The 9,024-nt window shown below is 68.7% G+C and overlaps 25 non-coding genes across 25 annotated transcripts; all 25 read right to left on the reverse strand.

Annotated features, from left to right (window-relative positions):
- Positions 1–128: 128 nt before the first annotated feature.
- Positions 129–247, reverse strand: LOC135991790 (5S ribosomal RNA). Its single transcript, XR_010606576.1, has one exon. It is a non-coding gene; the product is annotated as a 5S ribosomal RNA (ribosomal RNA).
- A 225-nt stretch (positions 248–472) lies between these two features.
- On the reverse strand, positions 473–591 carry LOC135991791 (5S ribosomal RNA). The gene has a single exon (XR_010606577.1). It is a non-coding gene; the product is annotated as a 5S ribosomal RNA (ribosomal RNA).
- A 225-nt stretch (positions 592–816) lies between these two features.
- LOC135991792 (5S ribosomal RNA) lies at positions 817–935 on the reverse strand. Its single transcript, XR_010606578.1, has one exon. It is a non-coding gene; the product is annotated as a 5S ribosomal RNA (ribosomal RNA).
- Positions 936–1,160: 225 nt separating this feature from the next.
- LOC135991793 (5S ribosomal RNA) lies at positions 1,161–1,279 on the reverse strand. The gene has a single exon (XR_010606579.1). It is a non-coding gene; the product is annotated as a 5S ribosomal RNA (ribosomal RNA).
- Positions 1,280–1,504: 225 nt separating this feature from the next.
- LOC135991795 (5S ribosomal RNA) lies at positions 1,505–1,623 on the reverse strand. Its single transcript, XR_010606581.1, has one exon. It is a non-coding gene; the product is annotated as a 5S ribosomal RNA (ribosomal RNA).
- A 225-nt stretch (positions 1,624–1,848) lies between these two features.
- On the reverse strand, positions 1,849–1,967 carry LOC135991796 (5S ribosomal RNA). The gene has a single exon (XR_010606582.1). It is a non-coding gene; the product is annotated as a 5S ribosomal RNA (ribosomal RNA).
- A 225-nt stretch (positions 1,968–2,192) lies between these two features.
- Positions 2,193–2,311, reverse strand: LOC135991797 (5S ribosomal RNA). Its single transcript, XR_010606583.1, has one exon. It is a non-coding gene; the product is annotated as a 5S ribosomal RNA (ribosomal RNA).
- A 225-nt stretch (positions 2,312–2,536) lies between these two features.
- Positions 2,537–2,655, reverse strand: LOC135991798 (5S ribosomal RNA). Its single transcript, XR_010606584.1, has one exon. It is a non-coding gene; the product is annotated as a 5S ribosomal RNA (ribosomal RNA).
- A 225-nt stretch (positions 2,656–2,880) lies between these two features.
- LOC135991799 (5S ribosomal RNA) lies at positions 2,881–2,999 on the reverse strand. The gene has a single exon (XR_010606585.1). It is a non-coding gene; the product is annotated as a 5S ribosomal RNA (ribosomal RNA).
- A 225-nt stretch (positions 3,000–3,224) lies between these two features.
- Positions 3,225–3,343, reverse strand: LOC135991800 (5S ribosomal RNA). The gene has a single exon (XR_010606586.1). It is a non-coding gene; the product is annotated as a 5S ribosomal RNA (ribosomal RNA).
- A 225-nt stretch (positions 3,344–3,568) lies between these two features.
- LOC135991801 (5S ribosomal RNA) lies at positions 3,569–3,687 on the reverse strand. The gene has a single exon (XR_010606587.1). It is a non-coding gene; the product is annotated as a 5S ribosomal RNA (ribosomal RNA).
- Positions 3,688–3,912: 225 nt separating this feature from the next.
- Positions 3,913–4,031, reverse strand: LOC135991802 (5S ribosomal RNA). Its single transcript, XR_010606588.1, has one exon. It is a non-coding gene; the product is annotated as a 5S ribosomal RNA (ribosomal RNA).
- A 225-nt stretch (positions 4,032–4,256) lies between these two features.
- LOC135991816 (5S ribosomal RNA) lies at positions 4,257–4,375 on the reverse strand. Its single transcript, XR_010606601.1, has one exon. It is a non-coding gene; the product is annotated as a 5S ribosomal RNA (ribosomal RNA).
- Positions 4,376–4,600: 225 nt separating this feature from the next.
- On the reverse strand, positions 4,601–4,719 carry LOC135991803 (5S ribosomal RNA). The gene has a single exon (XR_010606589.1). It is a non-coding gene; the product is annotated as a 5S ribosomal RNA (ribosomal RNA).
- A 225-nt stretch (positions 4,720–4,944) lies between these two features.
- On the reverse strand, positions 4,945–5,063 carry LOC135991804 (5S ribosomal RNA). The gene has a single exon (XR_010606590.1). It is a non-coding gene; the product is annotated as a 5S ribosomal RNA (ribosomal RNA).
- Positions 5,064–5,288: 225 nt separating this feature from the next.
- On the reverse strand, positions 5,289–5,407 carry LOC135991806 (5S ribosomal RNA). The gene has a single exon (XR_010606592.1). It is a non-coding gene; the product is annotated as a 5S ribosomal RNA (ribosomal RNA).
- A 225-nt stretch (positions 5,408–5,632) lies between these two features.
- On the reverse strand, positions 5,633–5,751 carry LOC135991822 (5S ribosomal RNA). The gene has a single exon (XR_010606607.1). It is a non-coding gene; the product is annotated as a 5S ribosomal RNA (ribosomal RNA).
- Positions 5,752–5,976: 225 nt separating this feature from the next.
- On the reverse strand, positions 5,977–6,095 carry LOC135991807 (5S ribosomal RNA). The gene has a single exon (XR_010606593.1). It is a non-coding gene; the product is annotated as a 5S ribosomal RNA (ribosomal RNA).
- Positions 6,096–6,320: 225 nt separating this feature from the next.
- LOC135991808 (5S ribosomal RNA) lies at positions 6,321–6,439 on the reverse strand. The gene has a single exon (XR_010606594.1). It is a non-coding gene; the product is annotated as a 5S ribosomal RNA (ribosomal RNA).
- A 225-nt stretch (positions 6,440–6,664) lies between these two features.
- Positions 6,665–6,783, reverse strand: LOC135991809 (5S ribosomal RNA). Its single transcript, XR_010606595.1, has one exon. It is a non-coding gene; the product is annotated as a 5S ribosomal RNA (ribosomal RNA).
- A 225-nt stretch (positions 6,784–7,008) lies between these two features.
- LOC135991810 (5S ribosomal RNA) lies at positions 7,009–7,127 on the reverse strand. The gene has a single exon (XR_010606596.1). It is a non-coding gene; the product is annotated as a 5S ribosomal RNA (ribosomal RNA).
- Positions 7,128–7,351: 224 nt separating this feature from the next.
- On the reverse strand, positions 7,352–7,470 carry LOC135991812 (5S ribosomal RNA). The gene has a single exon (XR_010606597.1). It is a non-coding gene; the product is annotated as a 5S ribosomal RNA (ribosomal RNA).
- Positions 7,471–7,695: 225 nt separating this feature from the next.
- On the reverse strand, positions 7,696–7,814 carry LOC135991813 (5S ribosomal RNA). Its single transcript, XR_010606598.1, has one exon. It is a non-coding gene; the product is annotated as a 5S ribosomal RNA (ribosomal RNA).
- A 225-nt stretch (positions 7,815–8,039) lies between these two features.
- LOC135991814 (5S ribosomal RNA) lies at positions 8,040–8,158 on the reverse strand. The gene has a single exon (XR_010606599.1). It is a non-coding gene; the product is annotated as a 5S ribosomal RNA (ribosomal RNA).
- Positions 8,159–8,383: 225 nt separating this feature from the next.
- Positions 8,384–8,502, reverse strand: LOC135991815 (5S ribosomal RNA). Its single transcript, XR_010606600.1, has one exon. It is a non-coding gene; the product is annotated as a 5S ribosomal RNA (ribosomal RNA).
- Between the last annotated feature and the right edge of the window lie 522 nt (positions 8,503–9,024).

The following is a 9,024-nucleotide window of genomic DNA, read 5'->3' on the forward strand; positions in this document are numbered from 1 at the left end:
GCCAGGGACACCTGCCCCCAAAATGCACGCTCCCGCCGCCCCGACGGCGCCTGCCCCCGCGTCCCTGCCCCTCCCACGCCCCCCCAGCTCCAACGCAACGGGGGCACGGACCCCCCGCCGCCAAAAGAAGCCTACAGCACCCGGTATTCCCAGGCGGTCTCCCATCCAAGTACTAACCGGGCCCGACCCTGCTTAGCTTCCGAGATCAGACGAGATCGGGCGTTCTCAGGGTGGTATGGCCGTAGGCACCCCCTAGTGCGCCAAGCCCGCTCTCGCGGACCCCAAACCCACCTCCCGTGCCCCAAAATGGCCCTCCACACGCACGCCAACAGGCCGGGGCTGACGCCAGGGACACCTGCCCCCAAAACGCACGCTCCCGCCGCCCCGACGGCGCCTGCCCCCGCGTCCCTGCCCCTCCCACGCCCCCCGAGCTCCAACGCAACGGGGGCACGGACCCCCCGCCGCCAAAAGAAGCCTACAGCACCCGGTATTCCCAGGCGGTCTCCCATCCAAGTACTAACCGGGCCCGACCCTGCTTAGCTTCCGAGATCAGACGAGATCGGGCGTTCTCAGGGTGGTATGGCCGTAGGCACCCCCTAGTGCGCCAAGCCCGCTCTCGCGGACCCCAAACCCACCTCCCGCGCCCCAAAATGGCCCTCCACACGCACGCCAACAGGCCGGGGCTGACGCCAGGGACACCTGCCCCCAAAACGCACGCTCCCGCCGCCCCGACGGCGCCTGCCCCCGCGTCCCTGCCCCTCCCACGTCCCCCCAGCTCCAACGCAACGGGGGCACGGACCCCCCGCCGCCAAAAAAAGCCTACAGCACCCGGTATTCCCAGGCGGTCTCCCATCCAAGTACTAACCGGGCCCGACCCTGCTTAGCTTCCGAGATCAGACGAGATCGGGCGTTCTCAGGGTGGTATGGCCGTAGGCACCCCCTAGTGCGCCAAGCCCGCTCTCGCGGACCCCAAACCCACCTCCCGTGCCCCAAAATGGCCCTCCACACGCACGCCAACAGGCCGGGGCTGACGCCAGGGACACCTGCCCCCAAAACGCACGCTCCCGCCGCCCCGACGGCGCCTGCCCCCGCGTCCCTGCCCCTCCCACGTCCCCCCAGCTCCAACGCAACGGGGGCACGGACCCCCCGCCGCCAAAAGAAGCCTACAGCACCCGGTATTCCCAGGCGGTCTCCCATCCAAGTACTAACCGGGCCCGACCCTGCTTAGCTTCCGAGATCAGACGAGATCGGGCGTTCTCAGGGTGGTATGGCCGTAGGCACCCCCTAGTGCGCCAAGCCCGCTCTCGCGGACCCCAAACCCACCTCCCGTGCCCCAAAATGGCCCTCCACACGCACGCCAACAGGCCGGGGCTGACGCCAGGGACACCTGCCCCCAAAACGCACGCTCCCGCCGCCCCGACGGCGCCTGCCCCCGCGTCCCTGCCCCTCCCACGCCCCCCGAGCTCCAACGCAACGGGGGCACGGACCCCCCGCCGCCAAAAGAAGCCTACAGCACCCGGTATTCCCAGGCGGTCTCCCATCCAAGTACTAACCGGGCCCGACCCTGCTTAGCTTCCGAGATCAGACGAGATCGGGCGTTCTCAGGGTGGTATGGCCGTAGGCACCCCCTAGTGCGCCAAGCCCGCTCTCGCGGACCCCAAACCCACCTCCCGCGCCCCAAAATGGCCCTCCACATGCACGCCAACAGGCCGGGGCTGACGCCAGGGACACCTGCCCCCAAAACGCACGCTCCCGCCGCCCCGACGGCGCCTGCCCCCGCGTCCCTGCCCCTCCCACGCCCCCCCAGCTCCAACGCAACGGGGGCACGGACCCCCCGCCGCCAAAAGAAGCCTACAGCACCCGGTATTCCCAGGCGGTCTCCCATCCAAGTACTAACCGGGCCCGACCCTGCTTAGCTTCCGAGATCAGACGAGATCGGGCGTTCTCAGGGTGGTATGGCCGTAGGCACCCCCTAGTGCGCCAAGCCCGCTCTCGCGGACCCCAAACCCACCTCCCGTGCCCCAAAATGGCCCTCCACACGCACGCCAACAGGCCGGGGCTGACGCCAGGGACACCTGCCCCCAAAACGCACGCTCCCGCCGCCCCGACGGCGCCTGCCCCCGCGTCCCTGCCCCTCCCACGCCCCCCGAGCTCCAACGCAACGGGGGCACGGACCCCCCGCCGCCAAAAGAAGCCTACAGCACCCGGTATTCCCAGGCGGTCTCCCATCCAAGTACTAACCGGGCCCGACCCTGCTTAGCTTCCGAGATCAGACGAGATCGGGCGTTCTCAGGGTGGTATGGCCGTAGGCACCCCCTAGTGCGCCAAGCCCGCTCTCGCGGACCCCAAACCCACCTCCCGCGCCCCAAAATGGCCCTCCACACGCACGCCAACAGGCCGGGGCTGACGCCAGGGACACCTGCCCCCAAAACGCACGCTCCCGCCGCCCCGACGGCGCCTGCCCCCGCGTCCCTGCCCCTCCCACGTCCCCCCAGCTCCAACGCAACGGGGGCACGGACCCCCCGCCGCCAAAAAAAGCCTACAGCACCCGGTATTCCCAGGCGGTCTCCCATCCAAGTACTAACCGGGCCCGACCCTGCTTAGCTTCCGAGATCAGACGAGATCGGGCGTTCTCAGGGTGGTATGGCCGTAGGCACCCCCTAGTGCGCCAAGCCCGCTCTCGCGGACCCCAAACCCACCTCCCGTGCCCCAAAATGGCCCTCCACACGCACGCCAACAGGCCGGGGCTGACGCCAGGGACACCTGCCCCCAAAACGCACGCTCCCGCCGCCCCGACGGCGCCTGCCCCCGCGTCCCTGCCCCTCCCACGCCCCCCGAGCTCCAACGCAACGGGGGCACGGACCCCCCGCCGCCAAAAGAAGCCTACAGCACCCGGTATTCCCAGGCGGTCTCCCATCCAAGTACTAACCGGGCCCGACCCTGCTTAGCTTCCGAGATCAGACGAGATCGGGCGTTCTCAGGGTGGTATGGCCGTAGGCACCCCCTAGTGCGCCAAGCCCGCTCTCGCGGACCCCAAACCCACCTCCCGCGCCCCAAAATGGCCCTCCACATGCACGCCAACAGGCCGGGGCTGACGCCAGGGACACCTGCCCCCAAAACGCACGCTCCCGCCGCCCCGACGGCGCCTGCCCCCGCGTCCCTGCCCCTCCCACGCCCCCCCAGCTCCAACGCAACGGGGGCACGGACCCCCCGCCGCCAAAAGAAGCCTACAGCACCCGGTATTCCCAGGCGGTCTCCCATCCAAGTACTAACCGGGCCCGACCCTGCTTAGCTTCCGAGATCAGACGAGATCGGGCGTTCTCAGGGTGGTATGGCCGTAGGCACCCCCTAGTGCGCCAAGCCCGCTCTCGCGGACCCCAAACCCACCTCCCGTGCCCCAAAATGGCCCTCCACACGCACGCCAACAGGCCGGGGCTGACGCCAGGGACACCTGCCCCCAAAACGCACGCTCCCGCCGCCCCGACGGCGCCTGCCCCCGCGTCCCTGCCCCTCCCACGTCCCCCCAGCTCCAACGCAACGGGGGCACGGACCCCCCGCCGCCAAAAAAAGCCTACAGCACCCGGTATTCCCAGGCGGTCTCCCATCCAAGTACTAACCGGGCCCGACCCTGCTTAGCTTCCGAGATCAGACGAGATCGGGCGTTCTCAGGGTGGTATGGCCGTAGGCACCCCCTAGTGCGCCAAGCCCGCTCTCGCGGACCCCAAACCCACCTCCCGCGCCCCAAAATGGCCCTCCACACGCACGCCAACAGGCCGGGGCTGACGCCAGGGACACCTGCCCCCAAAACGCACGCTCCCGCCGCCCCGACGGCGCCTGCCCCCGCGTCCCTGCCCCTCCCACGCCCCCCCAGCTCCAACGCAACGGGGGCACGGACCCCCCGCCGCCAAAAAAAGCCTACAGCACCCGGTATTCCCAGGCGGTCTCCCATCCAAGTACTAACCGGGCCCGACCCTGCTTAGCTTCCGAGATCAGACGAGATCGGGCGTTCTCAGGGTGGTATGGCCGTAGGCACCCCCTAGTGCGCCAAGCCTGCTCTCGCGGACCCCAAACCCACCTCCCGCGCCCCAAAATGGCCCTCCACACGCACGCCAACAGGCCGGGGCTGACGCCAGGGACACCTGCCCCCAAAACGCACGCTCCCGCCGCCCCGACGGCGCCTGCCCCCGCGTCCCTGCCCCTCCCACGCCCCCCCAGCTCCAACGCAACGGGGGCACGGACCCCCCGCCGCCAAAAAAAGCCTACAGCACCCGGTATTCCCAGGCGGTCTCCCATCCAAGTACTAACCGGGCCCGACCCTGCTTAGCTTCCGAGATCAGACGAGATCGGGCATTCTCAGGGTGGTATGGCCGTAGGCACCCCCTAGTGCGCCAAGCCTGCTCTCGCGGACCCCAAACCCACCTCCCGCGCCCCAAAATGGCCCTCCACACGCACGCCAACAGGCCGGGGCTGACGCCAGGGACACCTGCCCCCAAAACGCACGCTCCCGCCGCCCCGACGGCGCCTGCCCCCGCGTCCCTGCCCCTCCCACGCCCCCCCAGCTCCAACGCAACGGGGGCACGGACCCCCCGCCGCCAAAAGAAGCCTACAGCACCCGGTATTCCCAGGCGGTCTCCCATCCAAGTACTAACCGGGCCCGACCCTGCTTAGCTTCCGAGATCAGACGAGATCGGGCGTTCTCAGGGTGGTATGGCCGTAGGCACCCCCTAGTGCGCCAAGCCCGCTCTCGCGGACCCCAAACCCACCTCCCGTGCCCCAAAATGGCCCTCCACACGCACGCCAACAGGCCGGGGCTGACGCCAGGGACACCTGCCCCCAAAACGCACGCTCCCGCCGCCCCGACGGCGCCTGCCCCCGCGTCCCTGCCCCTCCCACGCCCCCCGAGCTCCAACGCAACGGGGGCACGGACCCCCCGCCGCCAAAAGAAGCCTACAGCACCCGGTATTCCCAGGCGGTCTCCCATCCAAGTACTAACCGGGCCCGACCCTGCTTAGCTTCCGAGATCAGACGAGATCGGGCGTTCTCAGGGTGGTATGGCCGTAGGCACCCCCTAGTGCGCCAAGCCCGCTCTCGCGGACCCCAAACCCACCTCCCGTGCCCCAAAATGGCCCTCCACACGCACGCCAACAGGCCGGGGCTGACGCCAGGGACACCTGCCCCCAAAACGCACGCTCCCGCCGCCCCGACGGCGCCTGCCCCCGCGTCCCTGCCCCTCCCACGCCCCCCCAGCTCCAACGCAACGGGGGCACGGACCCCCCGCCGCCAAAAGAAGCCTACAGCACCCGGTATTCCCAGGCGGTCTCCCATCCAAGTACTAACCGGGCCCGACCCTGCTTAGCTTCCGAGATCAGACGAGATCGGGCGTTCTCAGGGTGGTATGGCCGTAGGCACCCCCTAGTGCGCCAAGCCCGCTCTCGCGGACCCCAAACCCACCTCCCGCGCCCCAAAATGGCCCTCCACACGCACGCCAACAGGCCGGGGCTGACGCCAGGGACACCTGCCCCCAAAATGCACGCTCCCGCCGCCCCGACGGCGCCTGCCCCCGCGTCCCTGCCCCTCCCACGCCCCCCCAGCTCCAACGCAACGGGGGCACGGACCCCCCGCCGCCAAAAAAAGTCTACAGCACCCGGTATTCCCAGGCGGTCTCCCATCCAAGTACTAACCGGGCCCGACCCTGCTTAGCTTCCGAGATCAGACGAGATCGGGCGTTCTCAGGGTGGTATGGCCGTAGGCACCCCCTAGTGTGCCAAGCCCGCTCTCGCGGACCCCAAACCCACCTCCCGCGCCCCAAAATGGCCCTCCACACGCACGCCAACAGGCCGGGGCTGACGCCAGGGACACCTGCCCCCAAAGCGCACGCTCCCGCCGCCCCGACGGCGCCTGCCCCCGCGTCCCTGCCCCTCCCACGCCCCCCCAGCTCCAACGCAACGGGGGCACGGACCCCCCGCCGCCAAAAGAAGCCTACAGCACCCGGTATTCCCAGGCGGTCTCCCATCCAAGTACTAACCGGGCCCGACCCTGCTTAGCTTCCGAGATCAGACGAGATCGGGCGTTCTCAGGGTGGTATGGCCGTAGGCACCCCCTAGTGCGCCAAGCCCGCTCTCGCGGACCCCAAACCCACCTCCCGCGCCCCAAAATGGCCCTCCACACGCACGCCAACAGGCCGGGGCTGACGCCAGGGACACCTGCCCCCAAAATGCACGCTCCCGCCGCCCCGACGGCGCCTGCCCCCGCGTCCCTGCCCCTCCCACGCCCCCCCAGCTCCAACGCAACGGGGGCACGGACCCCCCGCCGCCAAAAGAAGCCTACAGCACCCGGTATTCCCAGGCGGTCTCCCATCCAAGTACTAACCGGGCCCGACCCTGCTTAGCTTCCGAGATCAGACGAGATCGGGCGTTCTCAGGGTGGTATGGCCGTAGGCACCCCCTAGTGCGCCAAGCCTGCTCTCGCGGACCCCAAACCCACCTCCCGCGCCCCAAAATGGCCCTCCACACGCACGCCAACAGGCCGGGGCTGACGCCAGGGACACCTGCCCCCAAAACGCACGCTCCCGCCGCCCCGACGGCGCCTGCCCCCGCGTCCCTGCCCCTCCCACGCCCCCCCAGCTCCAACGCAACGGGGGCACGGACCCCCCGCCGCCAAAAGAAGCCTACAGCACCCGGTATTCCCAGGCGGTCTCCCATCCAAGTACTAACCGGGCCCGACCCTGCTTAGCTTCCGAGATCAGACGAGATCGGGCGTTCTCAGGGTGGTATGGCCGTAGGCACCCCCTAGTGCGCCAAGCCCGCTCTCGCGGACCCCAAACCCACCTCCCGTGCCCCAAAATGGCCCTCCACATGCACGCCAACAGGCCGGGGCTGACGCCAGGGACACCTGCCCCCAAAATGCACGCTCCCGCCGCCCCGACGGCGCCTGCCCCCGCGTCCCTGCCCCTCCCACGCCCCCCCAGCTCCAACGCAACGGGGGCACGGACCCCCCGCCGCCAAAAGAAGCCTACAGCACCCGGTATTCCCAGGCGGTCTCCCATCCAAGTACTAACCGGGCCCGACCCTGCTTAGCTTCCGAGATCAGACGAGATCGGGCGTTCTCAGGGTGGTATGGCCGTAGGCACCCCCTAGTGCGCCAAGCCCGCTCTCGCGGACCCCAAACCCACCTCCCGTGCCCCAAAATGGCCCTCCACACGCACGCCAACAGGCCGGGGCTGACGCCAGGGACACCTGCCCCCAAAACGCACGCTCCCGCCGCCCCGACGGCGCCTCCCCCGCGTCCCTGCCCCTCCCACGCCCCCCCAGCTCCAACGCAACGGGGGCACGGACCCCCCGCCGCCAAAAGAAGCCTACAGCACCCGGTATTCCCAGGCGGTCTCCCATCCAAGTACTAACCGGGCCCGACCCTGCTTAGCTTCCGAGATCAGACGAGATCGGGCGTTCTCAGGGTGGTATGGCCGTAGGCACCCCCTAGTGCGCCAAGCCCGCTCTCGCGGACCCCAAACCCACCTCCCGTGCCCCAAAATGGCCCTCCACACGCACGCCAACAGGCCGGGGCTGACGCCAGGGACACCTGCCCCCAAAACGCACGCGCCCGCCGCCCCGACGGCGCCTGCCCCCGCGTCCCTGCCCCTCCCACGCCCCCCCAGCTCCAACGCAACGGGGGCACGGACCCCCCGCCGCCAAAAGAAGCCTACAGCACCCGGTATTCCCAGGCGGTCTCCCATCCAAGTACTAACCGGGCCCGACCCTGCTTAGCTTCCGAGATCAGACGAGATCGGGCGTTCTCAGGGTGGTATGGCCGTAGGCACCCCCTAGTGTGCCAAGCCCGCTCTCGCGGACCCCAAACCCACCTCCCGCGCCCCAAAATGGCCCTCCACACGCACGCCAACAGGCCGGGGCTGACGCCAGGGACACCTGCCCCCAAAATGCACGCTCCCGCCGCCCCGACGGCGCCTGCCCCCGCGTCCCTGCCCCTCCCACGCCCCCCCAGCTCCAACGCAACGGGGGCACGGACCCCCCGCCGCCAAAAGAAGCCTACAGCACCCGGTATTCCCAGGCGGTCTCCCATCCAAGTACTAACCGGGCCCGACCCTGCTTAGCTTCCGAGATCAGACGAGATCGGGCGTTCTCAGGGTGGTATGGCCGTAGGCACCCCCTAGTGCGCCAAGCCCGCTCTCGCGGACCCCAAACCCACCTCCCGTGCCCCAAAATGGCCCTCCACACGCACGCCAACAGGCCGGGGCTGACGCCAGGGACACCTGCCCCCAAAACGCACGCTCCCGCCGCCCCGACGGCGCCTGCCCCCGCGTCCCTGCCCCTCCCACGCCCCCCCAGCTCCAACGCAACGGGGGCACGGACCCCCCGCCGCCAAAAGAAGCCTACAGCACCCGGTATTCCCAGGCGGTCTCCCATCCAAGTACTAACCGGGCCCGACCCTGCTTAGCTTCCGAGATCAGACGAGATCGGGCGTTCTCAGGGTGGTATGGCCGTAGGCACCCCCTAGTGCGCCAAGCCCGCTCTCGCGGACCCCAAACCCACCTCCCGTGCCCCAAAATGGCCCTCCACACGCACGCCAACAGGCCGGGGCTGACGCCAGGGACACCTGCCTCCAAAATGCACGCTCCCGCCGCCCCGACGGCGCCTGCCCCCGCGTCCCTGCCCCTCCCACGCCCCCCCAGCTCCAACACAACGGGGGCACGGACCCCCCGCCGCCAAAAGAAGCCTACAGCACCCGGTATTCCCAGGCGGTCTCCCATCCCATTTTTTTTTCGGTTTTTCTCCCCATTCCTTTGACGTGTAATCGTGATTTTAATGTTATAGTGTACTTTTATTTGTATATTCAGAGTGCATAAAGTTATCATTCCTCCTTTGACTTATTCCCTGTACTTAATCTCCTTTTTCTTTTGCCCTTTCTCTCAGTATCGATTACAATTTTGAGATGACTTTTGTTTTCCTGGTTTTATTTACCATCCATGTGATAACGTCAAATTTGTTTCCAGCAGATGGCAACCTGGCT

The sequence above is a fragment of the Caloenas nicobarica genome, chromosome 8, assembly GCF_036013445.1.
Source record: "Caloenas nicobarica isolate bCalNic1 chromosome 8, bCalNic1.hap1, whole genome shotgun sequence".
In the NCBI taxonomy this organism is placed as follows: Eukaryota; Metazoa; Chordata; class Aves; order Columbiformes; family Columbidae; genus Caloenas; species Caloenas nicobarica.